The following is a 5,079-nucleotide window of genomic DNA, read 5'->3' as shown; positions in this document are numbered from 1 at the left end:
TGCACAATAGCCAATAAATCAAGAGACAAGATATTGGTGGAAGGAAAATGACATTATTTCAGAGAGCCAGCAGACTGAGGAGATAGCAGACTAGTGTCCTGAGTACCATCTTCAGTAATAGAACTGTAGATTCCTTTTACATTAGGGATGGGGGAGGAGGGTGGGGCTTAAGATCAAGAGGTGACCGATGATCACAGACATCTGGGCGGCAGTGAGTGTCCGAGGTGGGGCATTGTGCAACTTCTTTGTCCTTGCTGAGGTCATAATGCTCCTATAAATCTTTAACATGAAATAGCTGCTAGTGTGTACCCTCCTTATCTCCTCGGGGGTGAGTGTTGGGAAGGGACTATTGTCACCCTCACTTTAAAGTTAAACTGTAAACTAAGTTCTTCCCATGATTAGCTTAGCGGATGTGCAGGAATGACAAAGGCCATTAGCTTGTGAGGTTAGAAGCAGGACGGAGTCAGCTATGTCAGATTCCACTGTTACACTCCACGCAGACCCACTTTCTAGATGAGGAGGGGGAGCATAAGGGTCCTTTGCGTCTCTTGACTGTCCTCACATCATCTGCTTTTATTTTCTGTAAATGTTTATGATGTCCTGGATTTGAGTGAATACCACAAGCTTCCTGGCAAGGAGATGTTGATAAGAATGAGTGTGGCTTTCCCCTCGAGTTCCGTCTCGCCCAGCCTCCTGCCCACTCTTGACTAGATCAAAGGGACCACAGGCTCTGAGGATGATGGAGGAATCTCCACTTGGGGAAGAAGTCAAGCCACATGTGGTCTCATGATCCTGGCGATCCTTAGACCGCTGCAGCGTCCTCCTCTCCACTCTGGTCACCTAGGGGGCATTCCTACCCTGCCCCTTTCCAGGTGTTCAGCCTGGGTAGGTGGGAGGAGGAGGAGGCGTTTCAGGTGTGGGAGTATGAACCTGGAGCAAGGCTGCGTTCCTCCTGCTTTCTGCCAGCTGGCCTCACCTTGCCCCTTTTACAACCCTCCCGTCTGATCTGGCATGAGGAACATCAGGCTTCCATGACGCACCCCGCCCCTGTTCCGAGCACATCTTTCCTGGGGTTAATGGGTGATCTTGCTGAAGACAGACTATCCCGTGGCCTGCGGAATATTCAGAAGCCTTTACGTTGGCCAGTGTTTGTCCCCAGCCCTGCTGAGCCACCCTGTCTAGTATCTCTGAAGATGCTGGAGTGTGGTGACACAATCACAGCTCCCTTCAGCCTCGATCACAAATTCCGTATGTATGTATGTATGTGCTTGATACAAAGCAAGTACTTAGAATTGCTGGCTGTTACTATCTGTCTCAAAAAATTCCGTATGTATGTATGTATGTGCTTGATACAAAGCAAGTACTTAGAATTGCTGGCTGTTACTATTATTAATATTTGATTTTTGTTTAGGGTAAGGCTAAATTATATGTGAGAAAAATAAATCAATTAAAAAAGTTGAAAAACAAAAAACAAAAAACAGTGGCTCTGCCGGGCGTGGTGGCTCACACCTGTAATCCCAGCACTTTGGGAGGCTGAGGTGGCTGGATCACCTGAGGTCAGGAGTTTGAGACCAGCCTGGCCAACATGATGAAATCAACTACCAGCTTTCCAATGGACACAGCCCATCTTAGTGTGAAAGCCTGCCCCTAGAGCAGAGCCAGAGGAGAAAAAGCCAGCTCCAACTGTGCAACTTTAATCAGGAGCATGAAGACTTCTGTTTGGAGGCTACCACTCCACTCCCCAACAAAAAATGAGAGTAGAGCAAGGTTTCCAGGCAGCTGCCTGTACTCTGGAAAAGGATGTTGGTGGAGAAGGAATCGGGAGAGGGCCACACTGTTGGGGGCAAGGCAAGGGGCTCACTCCCCAGGGACAGACAGAACCAGGGAAGGCAAAGATCACAGAAAGGGAACAGGAGTGGAGAGCTTCTAATGGAGAGACAGCGTGATGCTCTCCTGGGCTGGAGCTGGGGAGCTGGGAACAGCTAAGGCGTGCCCACAGGCACAGAGGCATCTCTTCTGCCCCTTGGAACTTCTGACTGAGAGGTGTTAACATTCCCTCTCTTGAGCAGGAGCAGGATGGGAGAAGTTGCAGCTAGATTGCTTGGGAGCCTATCCAGCATGTGGACATAACCTGCCCCTTGTGTGGTCACTGGAAAGAAGTTAAGAACTGCTCCTAGCTGGGCGCAGTGGCTCACATCCATAATCCCAGCACTTTGAGGGGCCAAAGCAAGAGTATCGCTTGAGGTCAGGAGTTCGAGGCCAGCCTGGCCAACATGGTAAAACCCTGTCTCTCCTAAAAATACAAAAATTAGACCTGGCATAGTAGATCATGCCTGTAATCCCAGCTCTTTGGGAGACCAAGGCGGGCGGATCACAAGGTCAGGAGATCGAGACCATCCTGGCTAACATGGTGAAACCCCGTTGCTACTAAAAACACAAAAAATTCACTGAGCATAGTGGCAGGCACCTGTAGTCCTAGCTACTTGGGAGGCTGAGGCAGGAGAATGACGTGAACCTGGGAGGTGGAGCTTGCAGTGAGCCGAAAATGTGCCACTGCACTCCAGCCCGGGTGAAAAAGCAAGACTCCATCTCAAAAAAAAAAAAAAAAAAAAAAATTACAAAAATTAACCAGCCATGGTGGCGCATGCCTATAGTCCCAGTTACTTGGGAGGTTGGGGCAGGAGAATTGCTTGAACTTGAGAGGCAGAGTGTGCAGTGAGCCAAAATCACGCATTGCACTCCAGCCTGGGCTACAGACTGAGACGTCGTCTCAAAAAAAAAAAGAACCGTCCTGTATAGAGTTCATTTGAGGCCAGGCACAATGACTCATGCCTATAGTCCCAGCACTTTGGGAGGCTGAAAAATTCCGCCTTTTCTCTAGAACTGATTCCGTGAATCTAATGTGTGGATTCCCAAATGCAGACCTTGGTTGCTTCCCCAGTATTCCTTTGACTTCTACAGTTAGGTATCCGGAGAGGCATCTCGCGAGGCTGTGTAGAATGGCGGGTGAGAGCATGGACTGGATGCAGACTGCCTGGATCCAGCCTTGCTGGGCTCCCTTCAGCTGTGTGTGCTTGGACAAGTCCTGTAGTCTCCTGGGCTGTGGTTTCCTCCCCTCTGAGTGGACGAAATGATAGTGCCCACCTCATGGGCTTTTGTGAAGGCTGAATGGATCGATATATCTAAAACTGCTGGGGAGCCAGGTGCGGTGGCTCACGTCTGTAATCCCAGCACTTTGGGAGGCCGAGGTGGGCAGATCACCTGAGGTCAGGAGTTCGAGATCAGCCTGGCCAACACGGTGAAACCCTGTCTCTATCAAAAAATACAAAAATTAGCCTGGCAGAGTCGGGGGTGTGCTCCTTTAATTCCAGCTACTCGGGAGGCTGAGGCAGGAGAATCACTTGAACCTGGGAGGCAGAAGCTGCAGTGAGCCAAGATCACGCCACTGCACTCCAGCCTGGGCAACAGAGTAAGACTCTGTCGCAAAAATAAATAAATAAATAAATAAATAAATAAATAAATCTCTTGGGTCAGGATCTGGGATGCAGTCAGCGCTGTGTGTTTTGTGTTTGTCCTTCCTCGTGGTAGCCTGGATTCCTTGATGTCCCGGTAGGTCCACTCCTTCATCACACCCGGGACTACTCTCTTATTTGTTCCTTCCTATCCTGAGTCCTAGCAGGTTTTCATTGGCACTCCAGGGTTCAGCTGCAGACCCACCAGGTGAAGACCGACCAGGTATGTGTATGGGCAGTGGGATTACATGGCTTGGACCCGAGATCTTTTCTTCCACTTGGAAAAGGTTTACTAGTTCCAGCTTCATCCAGGTGTGGTTTCAGGGGAATTGATGGCCTGCTGGCCTCCACGTTCTCTTTCCCAGCACACCTTGCCCTGCTTCTGGGTCATGTCTCTCCAGTGCACCTGCAGGAGACCTCTGTGGATGCACCGTGTCTCCTAGCACTGTCTCCAGCCCACACTGAGCTTGTCTCGCGTGGAAATCTTTGTCTCTGCTGTTGCCTTTGCCTGAAGCGTCCTTGCCCCACACTCTCTCGCAGCTGCCTCTCTGTCATCTTTCCAATGTCTGTCCTCGGAGAGCCCTTCCTGGCCACTCCATCTAAAGGTGTCCTTGGCCAGGTGCGTTGTCCCACACTTGTCATCCCAGAGCTTTGGGAGACGGAGGTGGGAAGATCACTTAAGGCCAGGAGTTCAAGACCAACCTGGGCAACATACTGAAACCCCCATGCCTATAAGAATAAAAAAAGGAAAAAAGTAACCAGGGGTGGTGGTGCACACTTATAATCTCAGCTATTCTGGTGGGTAAGGCTTGAGCCTAGGAGTTTAAGGTTGCAGTGAGCCAAGATCGCACCACTGCACTCCAGCATGGGCAACAGAGTGAGACCCTGTATCAAAAAGTAATTTAAAATAGTCTGGATGCAGTGGCTTACTCAACGCCTGTAATCCCAGCACTCTGGGAGACTGAGGCAGGCAGATCACCTGAGGTCAGGAGTTCAAGACCAGCTTGGCCAATAGGGTAAAACCCCATCTCTACAAAAATACAGATAGTCAGGCATGATGGTGTGTGCCTGCAATCCCAGCTACTCGGGAGACTGAGGCAGAAGAATCGCTTGAACCTGGCAGGTAGAGGTTGCAGTGATCCGAGATTGTGCCATTGCACTCCAGCCTGGGTGACAGAGCGAGACTCTGTCTCAAAAATAAATAAATAAATAAATAAATATAAAAAAAGGAATTCCCCTCTTCTTATTGCACTAATCGATTTGTTTTCTTCACTATGCTTTACCAAAATCTGAAATTGTTCTATTTATTCACTTTTGTCAACAATTCCTGGTAAGAGGTGCTACCAGTCACCGAACTGGTTTTAGGTTGCTCCAGTAAAAACTTTTTGCTGTCCTTAGCAAAAAGAGTTGCACACATAGACATGCTTTCAGGTGAAACCAACACGTGTGTTTTTAATATGCTACCCCTCACCACCTCTTGGCCTAGGAACAGGGAGGAGGAAGCCATGCTTGCATTATTATTAACTATCTCGGGCCTTTTATTAGTTTGATCAAGTAATAATCATCT

At 49.0% G+C, this 5,079-nt stretch overlaps 1 long non-coding RNA gene across 1 annotated transcript; it reads left to right on the top strand.

The window, feature by feature from the left end:
* The first annotated feature begins 3,678 nt into the window (after positions 1 to 3,678).
* Positions 3,679 to 4,257, top strand: LOC105516005. The gene is made up of 2 exons (XR_001002424.1): positions 3,679 to 3,735; positions 3,878 to 4,257. It is a non-coding gene; the product is annotated as an uncharacterized LOC105516005 (long non-coding RNA).
* The last annotated feature ends 822 nt before the right edge of the window (positions 4,258 to 5,079 follow it).

The sequence above is a fragment of the Colobus angolensis genome, unplaced genomic scaffold (assembly GCF_000951035.1).
Source record: "Colobus angolensis palliatus isolate OR3802 unplaced genomic scaffold, Cang.pa_1.0 Scaffold107, whole genome shotgun sequence".
NCBI classification, from domain to species: Eukaryota; Metazoa; Chordata; class Mammalia; order Primates; family Cercopithecidae; genus Colobus; species Colobus angolensis.
Note: the sequence above shows the minus strand (reverse complement) of the source record. Positions and strands in the feature narration are given on the sequence as shown.